This window comes from Sabethes cyaneus, chromosome 3 (genome assembly GCF_943734655.1).
Source record: "Sabethes cyaneus chromosome 3, idSabCyanKW18_F2, whole genome shotgun sequence".
NCBI lineage: Eukaryota > Metazoa > Arthropoda > Insecta > Diptera > Culicidae > Sabethes > Sabethes cyaneus.
In genome coordinates this window covers 10,162,175-10,184,814 of record NC_071355.1, presented here as the reverse complement: position 1 = coordinate 10,184,814, position 22,640 = coordinate 10,162,175, and the positions used below count along the sequence as shown (strand labels likewise).

General features: G+C 38.2%; 1 protein-coding gene across 1 annotated transcript in view; it reads left to right on the top strand.

The window, feature by feature from the left end:
* The window catches only part of LOC128739257 (uncharacterized), a 134,936-nt gene that overhangs the window by 87,541 nt on the left and 24,755 nt on the right, over window positions 1-22,640 (top strand). The gene's annotated exons all lie outside the window — the stretch shown is intronic.

Genomic DNA, 22,640 nt, shown 5'->3' with positions numbered 1-22,640 from the left:
GGGCAGTTGCAGCAGAAAAATATATAAATTAAATTCAGGGAACTTTCCTAAACTTTTCCAAAGAGATGTTTCGTACGAAGAACAAGGAATTACGTCGGGTTACAGAGGGCTAAACTGTAAATTGCAGTTTTGGCTTGAACAGGGTTAGTTGTTTCGTCAGATAAAACTGCTCGAGAGACGTCTTTGTGTTTCATTTAAATGCGGTATTTAATATTCAAAAGGTTTAAGAATTGCTCTTTTGAAAACATTTCAGATTTCTGTTGTGCAGAACATTCCGAGTTTTTAGACTACAGCCGACAAATGATACAACGATAGAAGTATTGCCGACGTATTTTGAACGAAATTCAATGCCATTTTCCTTCGAAACTAGTATTGAAAATGAAAGAAATCATTACCATATCAAATGGAATGAGTTCGAAAGTCAACAGCCAGTGATTGCAAAGTTTTATAAGAGCGAGCCAATTAGTTATTCTCTTTTGAATGGTAAATGAATATTAATGTTGTATTTTAATCTCCTTTTTCTGGTTTGGCAGTGGGATGGCACGCACGAATTTTATTGAGAAAAGCTCTTCCATTTGTAGAAGAAGATGAAGCAAATATTCAATAAGACTCTGTATATGCTTAGTCATCATTATCAAATTATTATCAACATTTTTCTATCCTGGAGAAAGTCGATTTACTTAAGATTCCGTAGTCTTCTTTATGTTGTTTTGATACAGAAATTGTTATCAATCTTCTCATTTGGCTTTAAAAGACTGCTGAAAGCTCTTTAACGCTAGAAAAAGTTCAAATGATAGGTTTAGTCCAATTTGTCCACCCAACCATGGGTCGTCACTTTTTCGTGTCACCTTAAGTGACGCATTGCGGCAAAGTTATCGCGCCGCCAGGGATCAAAACGTCACGTCTCAGCAGTTAACGACGCAAAGAAAGCCTGCCCCCCACAAGAGGAGCACAGCAGCATGTCATTCACTCGTAAGCCTGGATCGGCGGCGGCGGCTGGGGCTCTTTTGCTATCGGGATCAAATCAATGACAACCGGGCGGACGGATTGGGGGAATTGTGGATTCGCACAATGCGACCATTTAATTGAAGTGTCATTAGCAGCAGCACGGTGTGAGCGGGCTCGGCAGAGAGGCAGTAATATCAAAAAGCGAAAATTTCCTGCTCTGTAATTGGGTGAGGATTCTGTCTGAAGTGATTGCTGTGGAAAGGGGATAACAAGCGTGAACATTATCGTGCTTCACGTACGGTTTTACCTCATTATCGTTGTGCGGTTCCATCAGCAAAATCAGTTTTACGTAAGGATGTGGTTAGAATTTACGGATGTTTGTCGTTTGTGGTTATAACTGGAAAATGATGGTCGATTTATCTCATCACATGACGTTGTGAACGCATTCATATTAGCAAATTGAATCTGGAGTAGGAAAGTTTTACAGACTAATATTCAAATATAGTTTACAGTCGAAGTCAGGCAGCATATATTGGAATGTACCCAACACATGTTTTGACACACCTTAATACTTCACTTAAATATTCAAATTATTTGATATAGAGGTAGAATGAAAAAATAGTAGTGATCTTAGATTACTTCCCCGAGGCACACTTCTAGATAAAAAACTGCAATACCATGCGTTTTATAATTTTCTTACTATATACTATTCTTACTGCGTCTTTTCTGGGATGGGAAGAGCCAAGGTGGAAATATTTTATGCAATTTAGTTATATCTCCTGCCAGGCGTAAAAACCCTTGAATCAAATGCTTTACAATGGTATTAAGGATACCCTCTTTTAGCACCTTTTAGAGGCAGTCTAAATGTAACGTAACGTTTGATTTAGTATAGTAGTTATCGTTGGTAGGAAGATGTGAATATTTCGTTTCAAAAACTTGGAGGATATCAAATGAACTTGGAGCTGTACTTGAGCTTTTCATTTCATGAGAATAGTTTCCTACTTCATTAACCGAGAGACAGCGGGAGGCAGTAGTTTAACACAAAAAGCATTCTGGTAGCAACCGAGCGATTGTGGTTGATTATTGAAAACTTTTTGAAGAGCTCTTTGAAGGCGACATGGAATGTTAACAAAATATTCATTGCATACTTTAGTCAAATCTGTCACTACACTCGAAATGAGTTTTGTCAACATATTTTCGTTTGCTGATGTGTGACTTCGATTATATGCCAAAGGGGGAGGGTCTCAAACCACAATAGAAAAAAATCCGTCCTCCAGAAAGTAACATCACGGTGGTCTAAAAGCAAAAAAACACGTACGCATTGGAGTTTTGAGTGGGAAAACTTGTTTTACCTTTGGAAGAGTTTCTTGAAATTAAAAGCTCTATCGTCTGATGTATTTTATTTTTCTTCAGTTTCAATTTAACACATTGATGTGTTCGACGAAGTTTTAGAGTATATTATTACAAAAAAATTTGCTGAAGACAGTAACCTTCTATTTCTTCAGCGAAGATAGAAAAATCGTGTTTCTTATAAATCAATCATTAAAATCGGTTTTTCTATTTTAGCTCTTTTCGCAGTTGTTGTATGACTTTTTGATGTTCCACAAAGTTGTACAGATAGTAAAAATATACCACTTAGCTGAATATAGTATATCTCTATCTTTTCTAGTTTAGGAACTGTAGAACTGTTAAAGTCAAAATACCCCAACTTTGACCCCGAATTACCCCGAATTCAGAGAAAAATAAGAAAAACTGGCATGAAAAAAATAAAACCGAAAGAAAAATGTTGACAGAACGCTAGGGAAAAGTAAAAAAGAAAAAAAAAAACAGGTAGAATAAACGGGAAAACGAGGGAAAAAGGGGAATCTGAACGGAAAAACGGGAGAATGCAAGATAAAAGACGAAAAATGATAGAAAAAAAGAAAAACTATTAAGAAAACGAGGAAAGTAGGAAAGAAAATTATGACAAACTGGGCAGAAAAGGGAAAACACCGGATAGAAAAAGAGAAAAATAAAAAGGAGGAAATGCGCGAGCAGGAAAATTAAGAAGCGAGAGAGAAGAACAAAAGAGAGGAAAATGATGAGACAACGTGAAAACGGAGAACAAACGGGATGAAACAGAAAAGTTGTTTGAAAACATGTTAGAAAACGAGATAATAAGAGGTGGAATGGAACAAACGAAAACGAGTAAATAGACAAGAAGTCAACAGGACAAAAAACAAAAAGCAAGACAGCCAAAAAACGGACCTGAAAATGAAGAACATTGAACAAAACAAAAACGAAAAACGAAATAGAATAGAGAAAACCCTGCACTGAAATCAAACGGGACAGGATATGAGAAAGAGGAAACAGCGCAGAAAGTAAGAACGAAAGATAGAAAGAAAAACAAGAGAGTAAAGGAGGGAAAAGGGGAAAAATACAGGGAAGACGGGAAAAAACGGAGAAAAACATGGACGGAAAACTAAACTAGCGAGACCGAAAGAGGAAATGAGGAAAACAGGAAAGAGTGGTCTAACAAGATATAAAAGGAGAAAGATGGGACAAAATGGGACCGAAAAGAAGAACAGAAAAGTAGGGAAAATGGACCAAAAAAGGTTAAACGGGAGAGAAAAAAGAAAAAAGGGGGGTTGCATCCCAGGGAAAACTGTTGAGGAAAGGGAAAAACGAGAGCTTGAAACAGAATAAACGTGACAGAAAAGAAAAACAAGAAGACAAAAATGAAAAAGGCATTTAAAAAAGAAGACGAAAAACGTAAAGAAATGGAGATAAAGAGTAGGAAAAAACGAAAACTGGAGGCAAAAAGCTTAAACGAAAACACGAAAAATGGGATAGAAAAATGAATGAAAAACGAGAGAAAACGGGATTGAAAATAAGAGAAAATGGGACAATAAACGAAGAAAAACGGAACAATGCAATAGAAAACACGGGTTGGAAAGAAAAAGAAACGAGAGAGAAAGAACCAAGAAAAGGTGGAGAAAAAAAGAAAAATGAAACAAAAAGTGAAAAAATGGGACTGGAAAAGACAAAAAGAGGAACAGCAAAGTGGTAAAATGAGTGAGACAGTAAAACGAATAATGTCTATTCTGATTTCAAGTGAAAATTCGTTTCTGTTCAAGTCTTATTTAACTTTTCGCGCCAACTTCGATTTATAGGCATGCTAAAACCAAACAGAATTTACTCAACAACTAATGAAAAACTTACTTCACCGTTTGAAAGATCTTGGTCTGCGAATCAACTTTGCTGAAAACAGTAATTGTCTGGATTTTCAGTCATTATTGCTGGAATCTCGAGATACACCGAGATAAAGTTAACGGTTCACAAACGTTGTACAAAATACAACAGCGCGAGTAACGGAGGGTTAACGTCCAATGTCAGGTTTAATTTCAAGTACAGGTACATGTGCGTTTTTACGCCTAATTTCAAGTCTAGTTTAATTTAAAATATGAAGTTCAAGTCTAATTTCTAGTAGAATTTAACCAATTTAATCCAATTTCAAGCCTAATTTCAAATGTAATTCCACGTCCAATTCCAAGTTTAATTGAATTGAGTCTAATTTTAAACAAAATTTTTAAATTCTCTTTTAAGTCCGATAACATGTCTAATTCCATGTAAAACTTCCAATTCAAATTTAAGTTCAATTTCAAATCAAATTTCCAAGTCCAATTTTTAGTTTCATTTGAAGTAAAATTTTGAGCCTAAATTAGTCCAAATTCAAATCTAATTTAATGCCCTATGTTAAGTCCGAATTCAAATCCAGTTCATCCAGCCCTATGTTAAGTCCGAATCCAAATCCAGTTTCTTCTGTATAATTTCTAGTTCAGTTCCACGTCTAATTTCTGGTTCAATTCCAACTTTGACTTTAAGACCAGTTGACCCTCAAAGTCCGGAATTTTAAACCCAATCAACCGATCCTAAATTCCTAACTCAATTTTTCAGGCGAAATCATTTTGCTGAAAGTTCGAGTGCCCCACCTTCTGTTTACGTCTGGGAACGCTCGTGCTGAGAGCTCTCCCTACCAGAGGAGAGAAGGGGTTTCGAACCATTACAAGAACCTTCGCCGGTCCCAAAAAACCCTCACGCCGATAGGTAGTTTCCGCGTCTATAAGGGTCATACAGACAGAAATTTATCGAAGTGGAGCTATCGACTGTTGATGATTCGAAACTTTATGTTTTCGGCAGGACAGTCAAACGGCAAAGCAAGAGGACACTTCTTTATTCTATGCCGGACGTTTCGATGTATTTAACATCTTTCTCAAGGAGTACAACATAAAATAACATAGTTAACATCATTTCTAAGATATAACAATGGAACGTCATACAGTACCACGTCTCATATTTTGTCTGATGGCTTCTGTAGAAGGTTTAAACTAGTCACATTGATAAGTAATACTAGCATTAACCGAGCTTAAAATATAATGGTCAGCTACAAGTGACGATAATTCTGGTCGTTTCGTTGTTGCGAGCAGCATATTTAAGTTGAAGGGAACAATTAGAATCAATCGAATTAAATTAAATATCAGTGAGTAAAAGTTCTTTAAATCTTCATGAAAATATGTTTCGTCCTTAAAAGAACGGTTCACGTTGAAAGTGATATGTTGGAAATTTAAGCCTTCTTTTCCGTCTTCTTGGGCAGCAACAAAACAGTTTGGATGTTCGGAAAGACACTTCTCTTAGCAGTGGTGACTCCGGACAGCAATTTGTTCAACCCTTCGTCGTTGTCAGCTGCAAGTGACGATAATTCTGATCGTTTCGATGTCGCGAGCAGCATATTTCCTGTCAATTCCAGAACTTCAGCAGCCAGATATTCCATCACGGCAGCGAAACGAGTGCTCCAGCTCCAACACACGCTCAGCATACTTCCCTTTCCTCAGCAGCCGATGAATACGACCGACCGGGAACTGCAAACGTGCACGACTCGAACGGGACTTTCATTTGCCCTTGATACTTTATCCTTTGTCGCGTCCAAACATGCCAGCAAGATGTTGGTAGTAGCTTAGCTAGCGTTTGCCATTTGAATAATGCTGTTCGCCGGTTTACCTCGTGTTATGCATCAGAGCAAGCGACAAGAATCGGTCCCGCCTATTTTTCGTGGTTCTTCATTCTATCATCTACGTTTAATAAAATGGAGCATTTCAATTTCAGTCTGAACAAAAGAGCAAAGTTACCAGTGAGCCGTTCGCCTTTTGCTGCAAAAGAAAAATTACGTGCTCCCATAAACCAGCAGTAGTTATTTCGCAGCTGGAATTTTGGATTTACCAGCACGCAGGCGGGCAGATTCTGTGGTGACGAGAAGACCAAACTGCAGCTGGCTGTCCGTATCGACGGAGAAATGAACAAACTTTTCTTCGGAGTTACTAGAGGTGTGCTAAACATTCAAGCTGTTGTATTGCCCAAGAAAAGTGAGAAGAATGCCGATATTTCTAACAGTTGTATCAATTACCAGACATCGTCCTTTGAAGGATGAAAACATGCTTTTATGAAGATATAAAAGATTATTGTTCTTCGCTGATCACAATAAAGTTTATTGGGCCAGCAGTATTTATTAAAACAAAACATTGGGTTTAGTTTTAATGCGTTTTCCTGCGCAACTGTTGCGGCGAATCAGTGTTTAATTTGGTGTTAACTTGGTTTTAATTGCTATCATTTATTCACGGCAGACAATTTTGCAACGTGACGATTATTGAATATTGAGCACAATAAGGAATTATCTAGGCAAACCGCAATCAAGGACAGCACAGCAATGGTAGAATTTCATTAAGTTCTCTTGTAACTTTGTTATAGTAGAATTAAATGGAATTTTCCATCCACTTTCCCGTTGATTTCTGAATTGTACCAAGACTTGTTCGATAATAATTGGAAATTATTCCAACCAATCACAAAGCGACAATTTCTAGTACGACCGAGTTAGAGTTATTTTTAATCTTTCAATGACGCGCATTGAAAATCAATAGTTTTCTATATGTTCAATATTTTCCAAATCGATTTTCCGATTAATTGTAAATAAAATAATAAAATAAATGTATAATACGTAAATATCTTGGAAATCTATTGAAAATTGACTGAATTATAAGCCGAAGTCATTTCCAACTACCAATCACGAAGCGAGAATTCTGGTAAAGCATAGATTCATTATTTTCAAAAGTCTTAGAAGGTTTTCCAATCGATTGATGTAAGAATATTGAAAATCGATCGGGAAACTACTATGCTATTAGCGTTCAAAACCTGACCACTTTTCGAGAAAGATTTTTTGGAATGACCCTCTATACCAGCGACAAAAAAACGCAACAAAAAATGGCGAAAAGTCGTTTAAAAAGCATTAAAAAGCGACAAAACATCCAAAGAAATGACGAATTTACGACAGAGAAACAACCAAAGAACAACGAAAGGACAAGACACATGTCTTAACTACGAGCAGGGTGACAAAAAATAGAAAAAATGTGACGAAAAGACAACAGAAAAATAACAAAACGATGACTAGAAATGATAGAAAGATCAAAAACGAGGCAAGAGAGGACAATATGACGTCTAAAAGGAAACCAAAACAACAATAAAAAGACAATAAAAACGGCTGGAAGCCAACAAAAGTACAATAAAAAATGTCAAAAACAGATGTCAAAAAACGACGAATGGAATGGATGGAAAATGGATGAATGGATAGCAGGAAGAACATTAAAAAGGCGACAGGAAATGATAAAGGGATGACAAAAATGACAGGTACGAAGAAAAGGCAAAAAAGAGATGACGAAAAGACAGCGAAAGGGCGCCGTAAAGGCAGCAAAAAGTGGTATAACGGTAATAAAGGTGAACTGGCAATGTAAAAAGACGACCAAATGCGATGAAAAGACAACCATAGAAGCGACGAAAAGGCCATAACCAACAGAAAATTAATACGGGAACTTTTTCAAATAAGGCATAAATGTCAGTTAAACCTTCATTTAAACTAAAATTTGATTAAATTTGGCGAAATTATAACCCTTTCTGCGGTGATAAAACTGTGAATTTTTTTTCAGTAAAGTCTGATAACCCTTCCCGCCTCAGAAAAAATGCCATTTTTAACATAAATAATGGCGCAGTTTTTAATAAAATCAACAGGATTTTGTTTAACCATTGCTGAAGTTAAGAAGTTCAACCTTGACTTTCGCATCCAGCGTACTTTCGACGGAAGAATAAAACAAACATTACTATGGTGGGGAGCATCGCGAAAAATATTTTCCCCTCTCGAGTGAGTGAAAACACACTCGAAGAGTGCTTGGCAAATAGATTGCGGATGTCACTCGACGTGCTGGAATTTTTCATCTGGAACAAGCATAGCATGTTGAAACGAAAGCTGACTGTTTGCTTATGCTGGCTGAAAAGCTGACTGAAACAAACGACGTGCGCTGCTTCTTCAAGTGGCCGTTTTCAATTAGAATAATTAAAAGTGCAGTTAATGGTTTGCAATGCTACCCATACATTGTATCTTTGTTGATGGATGATTAACATTCAACGATAGGGTGATTCCACAACCACAATTTCTAGAATAGCTTTGCAATCATGTGACATCGGAGTCCAATCAATAATTGTTTTGAAATCTAGAAATTAATTGACAATAAATGGCTGAAAAGGAGACATACATAAGACCAAAACGAACGCAATTTAAACAAACATTTAAACATCGGAGAGAGCTACAGAATTGCACAGACCTCATTTTCGTCTGTTGTTCTGTTCGCAGTCTCGCAAACGGTTATTCAATAACCGAGAAAGCACAAAAACCTCAATAGATTTTTATTTTCTTTGTCGTGTTGCACCACGACCAAGCTTCCAGTGCAACGCTTTATCAATTATCACACAATTAAAAGTATTTTCTCTGCGCATTAAAGTGCACAGCAAACAGTGTCAAGTAACTGCAACGAGTTTAAATCGAATCGAGAGCAAAACCAAATCGAGGTAAATGAACCAATCGACCGACAGACAATTGCTGCAGAACGGTCCTCACATGTAGAAAACTCCAACTTTTGCACCAATAATCGCTACACCCCACGCGCGCTCGAACGGTAAACAGAAATATCAGAATTTCACTTTCTTATTAGCATAATCATGCATCGCATCATCTCGTCATTCATTATCGAATCGTCATGATTCACTACCGGCCTGTCCCGTGTCTGTCTCGCTGTTCGTATTTCGAAGCGAGGAGCTGAGGGATGCTGCAAGATCGCACGATTAGCCACGCGATATACGCGACGAAAGGTGACAGCAGCACCAGCAGACGGCACCGTTGTTGAGTCAGCGAATTAGCTAAGCTCCCCGGTCGCTGCTGGCCTAGTCAGCTCAGCAGATGCAAATGAAAGTGAAACCGATCTGCGTGTCGCTCTTTCATTCGTTTGTTTGTTAGTTTGTTTGTTTGTTTGCCATCTTTTGTGAATCAGTTCGCAGGTACGGGCTTGTTGGGAGTGAATTGGTTTCATCTATTGATAATGTGTGCCAGTTTTTGCTTTCGACCGGATTTTGGCTGTTTGGCTGATCAAATATTGGAATTTTTTATCCAAGGATGTTGATTAGTATTTTACGTTGCGGTATTTTGAGCGAGTATAATTGTTTAACATACTGGAAATTTCAGGAGCGAACCAGCCTACGGCTGAAAATCCCATAATAAAAAAGCTACTACTACTACTACTATTGGAAGTTTGTTACACAGTTGTCACTGTGATATCATAATTACTATTTATTGAATATTTAAAAAAAAATAACAAAGAATCCTAAAATCATAAATCATTCTTTCATTATGGATTTTGAAATTGTTTCCGTGGAGAGCGATTACCAGTAGCGCAAAATCATTTCAAAATATTTTGCTTTTTATTACTGGAAAAAGTAAAATTGATTTGCTCCAAACATACGCCTCTGCCAGTTACATATATGACGCTTCTGGAGCAAAGCCGTAATTGAAACAAAACACTGGAATCACCATCATGTACTCCTACAGATAATGGAAAGAACACATTCCAGTTAGGAGATTTACTTGAAATCCGTCAGAGCAACATATGTTTCTGAGTGTATTTTCTTTTAATTTTAGGCCAGATTTCGAGTACAATGTCTGTCAATTTTGTGCTAAAAAATTAATTTTAAAGCAACCAGATGCAAGGACTACAATAACATTAACGCAATAGAGCATTTGCAGCTGAATTAGCAAAACGGTTTGTCTCAATTTTTTTTTTTGATTGGAATGAAATTTTACTGATAGGGTAAATGATTCAAAGGGGAATTAGCTGAGTTCTGATCTTAAGTGGCCCCTCGCTCGTTTTCAATTTTCAAAACTAGTACATGAACTGTTGCACCTATCTAATTCGGAAAGGTTCACCGTTGCTAAGAATGGGACATAAATCATCAGCTACTGGGATCGCGTTCTTGCGGGGGCGGGCAATTGTTTCGAGAGGCACGATACGAGAAGCTTCTTTAATATGATCAACGCAATGAGCAGCCGGACCGTGCCAGCTCCTGTTATGTGCAACGATAAGGGACCTGATTACCGAAAGATCGGATGTGGCTAGGCATTAGAAACAACATTTCGCTGCATAGTTGTATGGTGAACAAGATGGAGTGGTCAACAGAAGAAGGACCCACCAACTTTGGACGAGGTTAAAAAAGCAGCGAGAGAGCAGGACGGCATCCCCGTCGAACTTTTGAAAGTCGGGAGCGAACGGCTGTATTGTGCAATCCATCAAGTCATACTAAAGGTAAGGACTGAAGAGAAATTACCTGCGGACTAGTTGGAAGGTCTCATATGCCCAGTTTACAAAAAGGGACATCGACTTGAATGCAGCAATTATCGAGGCATTACTCCCCTAAATTCTGCAAACAAAATTCTCTCCCGCACCCTGTTGTTCACACTGAGGCCGTTGGAGGAAACCTTTGTTGGCGAATACCAGTGCGGTTTTCGAGAGGGACGCTCCTTGACGGACCAAATGTTTACTTTGCGACAGCTCCTCGAGGTATTCCGGGAATTCAACATGCAGACTCACCATTTGTTTATAGAATTCAAGGCGGCGTACGATTCAGTTAAACGAAATGAGCTGTGACAGATTATGCTCGAATATGGTTTTCCAACAAAACTGATTAGGCTGATACGTGCTACTCTTGATAGTTCAAAATCAAGCGTCAGGATAGCAAGTGAGACATCGGACGCGCTTGGGACGTTTAAGGCGGTTTGAAGCAAGGTGACGGACTATCGAATTTACTGTTCAATATAAGGTGCTCTTCGAAGGGCAGGCGTGCAGAGAAGCGGTACCATCTTCACGAAATCTCATATGCTTCTAGGGTTCACGGACAACATCGATATCATTGGTGTTAATCGTAGATCGTAGATCGTTAATCGTAGTTGCGTACACGCATCTTAAGGTGGAAACTGCGAGGATATGGCTTATCATAAATTCTGCCAAAACAAAGTATATGGTGGCGATTAAAACACGGCAGGCTACAATGGGCTGGCTGTGTAGCAAGGATGCCGGATAAGAGACCAGCGAAAACAACAGAGAACCCGACAGAGGCCGACGACTTCAACGCAGACTCTGTACCCGTTGGATGAGCGCTGTTGACGATACGATACGTATTTCACTTACGATTTGCAGGCTTCTTCAGTGTAGGTTTTCGAAGATATTCTTTTTTTAACTTTTATTAAAACTATTCTGTTGAATATTTGATCGAATACCTTCGTCGTAGTAGCACCTCTCAGTTAGGTTAGAAGTACGATGCTAGAGTCAGCAGGATTGTTGCGTTAGCCCCTTAATTAATTTCTCTGCTGCAGTTGTTATCCGACGTCATGAACGATCCAAGGTATGCAAATTCGTCTACTAGGTTAAAGGCTCAAGCAGTCGTATCACGTTCTGCTGAAAGCAGCGATAAAACCGATTAAACTTTCGCTGCTTGACAGCCACCGCCATAATTTAATAAAACTTTTCGCTTTTCGCTCTGGTAAAAGCTCAAATTTTGAGCAATCTTAGTTCGTTTGCAGCATATGCGCATTAAATTTTATCGTGCATATTGATATGATAAGTGGATAAACGCGCCTTTGAAATATTGCAGTTTTCGAAAACTGGTTACTTAAACAAAATAAATATATTCAGTTAGTCAATCTCAATTTATAATGAAATCATTCTGGTTGCTTCCTGTGACAGGAAAACCGTTTGATAATACCTTGCTTTCTGCAAAACACTTTGCTCTGATGAAGTTTTGTTTGCAAGTTAAAACAAAATATGACAAAATATGGCCACGCATAACAAAAATGATTTTGGTGTTTAACTTTAATATTCTTCATAATTGTAGCAATAAATCTGTTTGGTCTGGGTGTTACCGTTTTAATAACTCTACAAAACTAACAGATTTATATATATATATATATATATATATATATATATATATATATATATATATATATATATATATATATATATATATAATAGATAGGTTTGGACCAGCGCCTCTATGATTCAAAGGTACAAGTACCAGCGAACCACATGCCCTGGAGGGTGTTGTGGGTTCGAATCCGGTTATAATCTCAGATTACAGCTTGGTTCGACTCATGCACCTTCCAGCATTGGACAAAAAAGGTAGGAGTCAAAATGACTACTTGTCAAGCATAGCTACCAATACCCCCCCCCCTTCCTTTTCGCTCTTCCCCTCCTTCACCAAAAATTTTCAGTTTTATTATGGATTAAAACCTAGCTATCAACGGTTATTATGGTTTTAAGTTATCAACTGAGTGTAGTAGATGCGAGCTAGCAGTCGGGTGCCAACCATCGAAGCAAGCGGCACGTTTAGTGTTATATTCTCCTCCCAGCCCCATTAAAGCTTGATTTGATCAGCGGATCCCTCTGCATGGGTAAAGAGGAACGATATACATACTTAATGAGGCGTTACTTCACTGACCCTTAACTCTGATGCAAAAATGGTTATTCAGTTATTTAGTCCAAAACCTGAGTTTGAAGATACCCTTGATTAAGATTAGACTGAATTTCAAAATAGTACTGCCTTTGGTTTGTAGGGTAATCCCAAATCCACATATTCAGTTAGCTGCTGTCAATATTGACGATTCAATCACAAATTAGCGGGCATCGTTTTAGCTTGTCTTGTTCACTAATATAAGTAACATAGTATAGGCTTGATGGCAGGGTCTTATTCACTGACCTTTATAATAATGCTACATCCCTTGCCTACTCGGTCTAAACCAAAGATTTCTAAGTCAGGACATAGTTATTCATTTTTTGACGTAGGGCTACGTCTTTGTTTACTATACTGGGACTGGGTAGCACTTTGTGAAAACGAAAAAAGAAGTGTAACGTTTGAATGAAAGATTTCAAATGCTACTAACTACTAAGTTACTGTACGAAACTGAACAATTTATATGTCGTTGGAGCGTTAAAATGACTAGCAATTTTATCGGGGCTAGAGACCAATTTTAGGGAGGGCGTAAGAGGGGGAGCTGCTATACAAATGAAAGACAAATTTCCTCATAACTTGTGAACTAATCGAGCAGATTGAACCAAATTTGGCATGTCGGAGGTTTTTGGAGGTAAGATTTTTTTCTATGGTGTGCAGAGACCCCTTCTTCTTCTAATAGGGGGTGGGGGCTCCCATAGAAATGAAACAAAAATTTCCTCATAACTCGAGAACTATCAAGCAAATAGAACCAAATTTGCCATGGGGGGGGGGGGGGGGTTTATTGTAGGCATGAATTTATTTTATGATGGTTTGAGGAGAAGGACTGTCATACAAATAAAACAGAAATTTTTGCGTATGAGCCATATTCTCTGCTATGTAACAAGCGGTGAGCTGTGAAAGTAAACTAGTAAAATCTTCTCGGAGCAAAAGACAGTGTATCGTCGTCGCTAACTTACGTGCCTGTTGGCCATTCATGTCAAAAGAGAAGGACATTCGAATGACACGTCATATTTGCGATGAACGTGCTTTGTTGGTTTTAATGTTATTTGTAACCAATGCCCCTTTTAAAGGCCACAAGCGAATTAAAGTAAGATTATTGAAACATGTCAAACTACGCATAATCATATTCAATACAATAATCTGTGGGCTGGTCATTCATTACCATTTTAGCCTTTATGACGCACACAAGTGATTTTTAAAAGAAATCTCTATGTCTCATTGGTTGCAGCCAGGCCTTCTACTCATGAACTCCTGTCTATGTATTTGCAAAGCGACCATTGCATTCAATAAAGAATTGAATTTGAATATTTCGCTCTTCTCTTTTAAAAATACAATTAAACAATGGCACTAACAGATTCTTATAAACATATATATGCCAGAAATGCAGTTTACATTAGTCTCTGATCTAATTTATTTATTTATTTATTTATTTAAGTTGGTATCAACATACTATAGTCCCAATGATGGATAAGTAGCTTAATCTTATTACAATCACAGTCAAGAAATTACAATTACAAACACTATCAATTTTCTTAGTCGTCATTTGTTGAAAAAAACATAGAAAAGTTACGACGAACCGTTTCACGTGACAAATTAAAATCAAAAGCGAATGCAACCCAATTGAAAACTCGCTGTATACCAGTCAATGAGCTGTTTCGTCCGTAGTTGGTGCGTTGAAAAGGTACCCTCAGCATTGAGTTGTTCCGCAGTGCCCTGGGACGCACGTTCAGATCAATCGCCCCAAGAATAGCAGGACAATCAATTCTTCCCTGCAACGTGTCGACAGCAAACAGAGCTCTTGCGATGTCTCTTCGTGTCTGTAGTGTCTCCAAGTGTATTAATCGGCAGCGACATTCAAAACTCGGCAACTGGAACGGATTTCGCCATGGTAGACGACGGAGAGCAAAGCGTAAGAAGCGGAGTTGAACTGATTCAATCCTTTGGTAATATGGATGCCAGACAACGGAACCGTACTCGTCGAACGGACGAGTGCACAGTATAATGCCTTGAGGCAATAGACGTCAGTGAAGCTCTTAGCGATGCGGAAGACGAATCCTAATGTTCTGGATGCCTTGTCCACAATGTAAGAAATATGCCGTTTAAACGATAACTGGCCATCTAAAATAACGCCGAGATCCTTTACCTGGTCGACACGTTGGATTTCTGTACCGCGTAGCTTGTAGTTAAAAATGACGGGTTCTCCGATCCGGGCAAAAGAAATAATGGAACACTTCTCAGGATTTGTTTATTTGTTTATTTGGTGTATAAAAATCATCTGACATAGTGTTTGTCTGAATGATAAAACTAAATTAACATAACTAACGGTACAATAAATACAGGCAATATAAAAACACACGAGAATACAGTCATCTACGAAGCCGTTCTTTAAATGACGATGTGGTGATGTTGAAGTCGAACAAATCTACCACCGCGTTGAAGCTTGCCGACATATATCGAATGGGATCATGTTGCCCATACGAAACACTTCGATGAGGTAGAAACAGAAGATTCCTGGGCCTCAAATGCCTTTCCGGAGCGTACAAATTCAGTTGATGCAAAATACTTGGAGCGTCGATTTCACCACGCAAAACTTTTGCCACAAACACAGCTTGCGCTTCGAACCGTCTGCGCTCCAAAGTCTGAATTCCGAGGAGCTGACAGCGCTCGGTGTATGCAGGAAGCTGGAATCGGTTACGCCATGGCAGGAAACGTAGAGCATATCGCACGAACTTCCGCTGCACGGCTTCTATTCTTGCTATCCAGTTCGCGTTGAATGGACACCAAACAACCGAGTTGGTCTCAAGAAGAGATCGCACCAGGCAACAGTAAAGCGATCGTAGGCACATAGGATCGCGAAATTCATCTGCCACCTTGAACATGAATCCAAGCTGCCTATTAGCCTTGGCAATTATTTCGTTGTAGTGTGGGCCAAATGTAAGCGGAGTATCCAATGTAACACCCAAGTCACGAACCAGGTTTACTCTAGCTATGCTCTGACCACACATTGTATAGTTAAAAGTGATCGGGCTGGATTTACGATGAAATGAAATTGCACAACACTTCTCAATACAGACGGTTAGAAGATTGCTGGAACACCACTGCAGAAAAATGTCAATCAAACGTTGGAGTTCCAAACAGTCAGCAGTATTTCTGACAACCTTGTATAATTTGATATCATCTGCAAACAACATGCGGCAATCATCCGGAAGTAAAGCTGTTAAGTCGTTAATAAATAGCATAAAGAGCAACGGCCCGAGGTTACTGCCTTGTGGTATGCCGGAGAGATTCGTGAAATACGAAGACTGTTGGTTTCCTATCCTCACGCAGAGCATTCGATTCAATAGATAGGATCGAAACCATCGTACAAGTGCAGAATTAACTCCAATTTTTTCCAATTTGGCGAGTAGTATATTATGGTCAACCCGATCGAATGCAGCTTTCAAGTCGGTATAAACTGCATCTATCTGTGCACCTATGCTCATGTTTTGTAAGCAAGTTGCTGTGAATTGCACGAGGTTCGTTGCGGTAGAGCGTTTTGGGAAAAATCCATGTTGATCTGTTGATACGTATTGTTTACAGCTTGCGAAAAGAACGTCGTGTATAATGATTTCGAACACCTTTGAACAAGCGCAAAGGGATGTTATACCTCTGTAGTTGACGGAGCATGCAGTTCAGATTGCACCAATTCGTAAAAGTCTCAAGCTCTTGTTGAAGACAAATTGCGTCGTCCTCGGAACGTATCTTCAAGTACTTCTTCAAATCGTCGGCGAAGGATAAACGAGGGCCTCTGAGTACATAGTTGACATCATTGAAGTAGAATAGGAAAATTAACAGTCCCAAATGACTCCCTTGTGGGATTCTAGATGAGGCCGGAAATGCATTTGATTGAAACCCTGCAACTGTCGCAATCAGTTGGTGACCTACGAGGTACGAACTGAACCAACGCAACATACTGCCGCTAATACCGAGTCTTTCCAATTTAGCAATCGCAATAGCATGATTGATTTTGTCAAATGCCGCCAAATCAGTATAAATGACATCCGTTTGAGCACGATCCGCTAGACTTTCGGCAACATATGTTGTGAGACAAAGGAGGTTTGTAGTGGTTGATCTGCCTGCGATAAATGCATGTTGGTCGTCACTCAAGTAATGTTTACAGTGCGACAGCAGCGGAGTCATGACTACAAGCTCAAATAACTTGGAAATGGCACACAATGACGAAATTCCTCGGTAGTTGATGACATCTTTCCGATCCACTTTTTTATGCACAGGGAACACTTGGGCGGTTTTCCATGCAAGCGGAAATACTCCGCTTGTGATTGATAGACCAAACACGAGTCGGAGAGGGATTAACAGGTCTTCAATGTGCTTCTTTAACCCTCTAACGGGTAAGACCGTCTGTAGACGGCCTTCGCTTTTGGAGCTCCAGAGCCGCATACGAAATTTGTTTTTAATTGGCAATATGCAAAATGTGTTCAGAACAGATTTCTTGACATTTTGATACTAATATCATAACATTCTGACCATGCGTTCTAAAGTTGTCATCTTTCAAAAACAAAAATTTCAAAAAATTCTGAAAATAATTATTGGGCGAATATTCCCTTTTTTACTTTTGAAGGAAAACGACATCTAAAACAAAATGATTGACCTAAAAATTTTTTCTATGAGTAAATTTCATGTATTATTTTAATTTTGTAATATATTTGAATTGAAAAAATATCTGGGCAGAGCGTTAGGCATGAAAAAAGAAAAAGAGAAATTGGACATTTTCTTACCTGGCGCTCTTGCAGATAATTATTTTTGCATGAAAATCAGAACTTAAGGTTTTTTTGTGTGTATTTTCATGACAGAATAGTCATTAGCTTGATCGCATCGTTTTTACGGTGTTGCCCGTTAGAGGGTTAAAAACACAGACGGAATACCATCTGGGCCGGATTTAGTCGATGATTTTAACGTTGATGCGGCACGAGAGATCATTTCTTCGTCGATGTTGAGCGTACACAGAGTATTCACAGTCACTGGCGGAACATTGCAAGCAGCTTGGCAGATTTGGTCGTCCGGGATGATTTCGTCGGAAAAGGTTCTGCCGAAGTTATCAGGTTGGCAATCCACTCCATCATCCAGCCTTCCACATTTATGATATCAATAATAATACTATTAATAATATGATATTAGGATGAAATGTGGTATATATGGGTATATAATGAAGTGTGGTATATAATAGAACAATCTCACCAGCAGTTCTTCGTATGAAATAGAATAGCGTCCTTTGAAGTTCCATAAGTACTTCTAATACTTAATTTAATTTTTTCATTCTAGTATCCATGTGCAGTATTAAAACTCGTTTTGGCCAAAGTTTTTACTATATAGCAAGAGATGCTTCATAAGCTAAAACGAAAAAAAAAATTAAAATAACTAAATTAGGCTTACCTATTAGCCAGGACGTGTGGCTCCGCCGTCTGCCCAAAACCCCGGTTTTGAGATCAGGCAGCCGGCAATCACCCAGCATCGCACCTCCTAGCTTGGCTACTCAAAAGAGCATTACCAGGTATGGCTACGTGGAGGCGCTAGGTAGGGGCTTGGGATGGCTAGAGCTATATTGGACGCTCCTCATTTGCCTTCCCCATTTCATACCCTGCATGACGATAGCCACAGATATGCGGCATAAACTGAGCATAAAGCCAGTGATGTGTTTGCCATGTTTGGAGACAAAATTTTAAAGATAAGTACATCAAATATTTGAACGAGCTCGAAATTTCGTAGAAAAACTCGAATAACTCAGCTCTGGCACGGAATTTTGAAGCAAAATTTTGCATGACGATAGCTACAGATATGCGGCACAAACTGAGCATAAAGCCAGTGATGTATTTGCCATGTTTAGAGACAAAAATCGGTGATCAGCATTTCGAAAGTCATACGAAACAGAGGGGATAGTTTTTGTTAGATTCGAGTGGTGATTGCTGAGGGTAAGCACTAGTGGAGGGTGATGCCTCACTTGCTTAACTAGTGGCGACGGAGCGAGCGAAACTAATGATCTGATATAGTCCTACGTCACCCTTTCGTACAACCCTTAGGGCTGTATACCTTGTTGTTTTTCCAGAGAAGAGCACCTTGAACAAAGAATATTGTGCATAGCAGCTAAATCTGGGTTATTTTCTGGGTTAATGGCGATGTATATGACAGAGCGAAACATATATTGCCGTTGTTGCACTGTCTCTTTCTTGCTACAGCGAGTTCAGTATGTCGTAGTTTTGTGCAGTCGCACTTTCAAACTGCGGAGTCTCGTTCAGTCCCAAGTAACAAATTCAATTTTAAGATGCACTTGAAGAGGTTTCCAGCATTTGCTCCTTAAAACCGAATATAAAACTTGCAATTCTACAAATCTGCGATACAACAGCCATAAAACCCTTAAAAATCTGGGGAGGCCCACACTAAAGAAGGTTCTCAAGAATATTTCTAAAGGTCCTTTTAAAACTTGTAATTCTTATCGATATGTATTTATAGTGACTTCCAAGAGTCGGTTGAAACTAAAAGAAAACCACCACAAGAGTTGATGATTTTATGGTTGTCGTCTCAAAGAACACTTGCAAGACATCATACACTTTTCACAGTCTTAATTTTTTTAAATTGACTAAAAGCTATAAGAGAAAAAGCATTCACAGATATTGCTTTTCCAAAATGGATATAAATGAAAATTGAAAATAAAAGCAGCTGCTTTGTTGTCAATCAATGAGAAATTTTTCATGTCACGCTCAGTTTGTCGATGTTTTGTGACATGAAAGTTAGAAAATTTTAACGCGCCGGTTATTTTTGCTAGATTATTAAAAAATTTAATTATTAAAAAAAATTCAATAATTTCATGAAGAAGTTGACAGCTACCAAATTTTTAACAAATTACGGCAAAAAGTCTTTTAAGTGTCCGAACATTTATTTAAAAAGATAAGATCACTTATGGTATTGCATAACAACATATTTATAAACGCCCATATGCAATTGGCTAGAATTTCAAAAGTAATCAAAACAGTCCTGTTCGCCATTTTTTCTATGGTTTTATCTAAATCAACCTAAAAGCTCTTATTAGACTAACATTTCTTGCACAAGACAAAGAAAAATTTTCCAAGAGATCGATAAGTTCATCTATACTTATTGTATTCTTGACGAAGACAAGTTGTGCTTGAGCAAGAATTGTTTGAATTACTCAAGGGGACCAAGTTTTTTGCAAGATAATCATTCTCGTATAAACAAAGAAAACGTCAACAAAGTGTCAATGTAGGATGTTTTTTGTGCTGAAGGTTCACCTACTTATATTAAGTTTAATTATTTTTTAAGTACAGCAATCATTATGATTACTCATATAAATTGATTTTAAAAATTTTAAAAGAGGGCTGCACGGCAGTTCTATGCGTAAAGTTTAATCTGCAAAATTTTTTATATACTTTGTCGTTACAACCGTCTTTAAAAAAATATGCTTCAACTGCTTCAACCCCTTCGAACATTTTCGCAACACCGGCTAATGACCTTTATATTCAGTTAAAAAAATACAAACAACTCTACAAACCGGCACCGGCACCGCCTCCGCCAAAATACAATCGAACGAAATTTTCTAATAACATACAAATCTACCATTGATGCATCATCACCGGCTCCATCCTCAGCTCATATATTGGAAATCTTCACTGCTTTTTGATTTCGCTGATTTTTCATATGAAAGCTTGCTAAAGTTTCGATTAAAAGATCCTTATTTGTTCAATTTTCTCCTGGTTCAGATGCCCATTTTGACAGATCAGTTGTTTACGCTCGAATGTTCTTTCTTCAGAGTATGATTTCTCTTACAAGAATATACGGTTTTAAGACGGTTTTATGGTAGCGTTGTTAAGACAAACCAATCTTGCAGAAGAATGTCATAAATTTTTATCAAAACTATTGCTAGGTTTTAAGGAGCGTCGTTTTTGAGCAGAAATCAAGTATCCTTTAAAACCATTTATAAGGTGAATTACCCTTATTGATATTTCAGTTTTATGCGTGTTTCTTCAAGTCTCCTTCAATCATACTTCAGAAATGTTAATCAAATAAGATAACATTCACTTGAGGAAACACATTATAAAACCTGATAGATTTTGCAATGCTTTGATAAAACTACTATAAGAAATGCATAAGACCAATTTGCTATTGGATTGTTACTTGGGGTGGGAACTGGAAAGTGCGGCATATTTCAAATGCTAATACTAAACGCCCGTAACAGTCGAACACTGCTTTCCTTTCGATCAATTTTACCTTTAGTTTTTTCCGGTATGGACTCATCACTGCGACCAGCATCGTTGATCTATTGTGATTTCGCCCGGGTGTTTGCTGTATAACATGCACTGGATATTTTTTTGCTATAATCGCTGTTGAATGAACGATATGCTTATTAAATTTTATGCGTGCTTGTGTGTAGTGGTGTTTACCCTTTCTTCAAAGCTTGATCTTCTTTACCCACTTATTCCTCGCTGCCAGTACTATCCCATATTATAGCCATCCCTGGCGAGGCTGACCAGTACATTTAACTAGGGTAAGGAACGAGTTAAGCAGTGTCACCTATTTTAATCAGTTGAACATAAATGAGCCGAAAATGCACTTTTTTATTCATATTTTCAAAATCTTTTGATAGGATGATCTTCACAAATCACTTAACCATACATTCGATTCACACAAACACAATTTACTGGGTTTCCGACAAGAAATATGATGAATTAAAAATTGTTGTCCAAAAACGTACATTTTTCAGCTGCTGAAGGCAATCGCCACCTCGCTACTAACGAATCCATCACATTTTTCAGCACTGATTACAACCGCTCTAAAAGTCAAGCACTCAATTGTCACATACCATATTATTCACTCTCTTTTTTTCTATTATCTAAGGCTTTGTCACTAGCCGAAAGTTTTATTATTTTTCAACAAAACTGAAAACAAATTCTGAATTGACGGAACCTGTTCACCACTAGCAGCTGCTGCAGCATAACTGATGAACTATCGTGTTGCCAAGACACTGTTTCGGTTCTGGAAATAAGAATTATAGGTTTGAAATTAACTGAAACCTCCAATGGTGAAAACGTGGTTCAATACTTTCAAGAGAAATGTATGTTCATAATTAATTTTTATTTATTAACATTATTTATTATTATTTATTAACAGAAAAGACAGCTTTTTCAATAATTTTCGAAGATTTTCTCAGTGATTTAATGAAGCAACGATGTGTTTCAATGTTATTTGCTTTGACAACACTGTTCTGAGTCGGAACGTGTGTAGTGCTATGTTTGCCTCTTTTGTTCTCCCACCATCCTTATGAACAGCGAGTGAGACGTCAAACTCGCAGTTTTCCATAAGAACACTAGAGAATAAAAGAGACGACGAATGCCGTTTGTCGAACGGTGCGGTGAGTGTATGCCCCGATAAGCAATTTAGACAGATGGCATTCTACACATCTATGCCGATACGCTATGCTGATTACGCATCAGATGCCGATTAGTAGGTCGCGGATAGGAACGCGAACTTACTGAATAGGGGGAAAAGTTCGAGGGATTTTTTATGGGGACGAAAAAAAATTCTGATTTCAGGATTGCTTAAAAAAGTACCTTGAGGGTGAAAATATGTTCGGTCTGTCAAAATTAGTTCCACCGCTCCAACTTTTAAAGCGAAAAATCAAAAGTATAGCTCAACAATAGTGTCTTCCAATAGTAACAGCTTGAAGAACTAAAGATAGCAAGAAGATTGGTATGCTGATATCCCCCACTTAGTCAGCC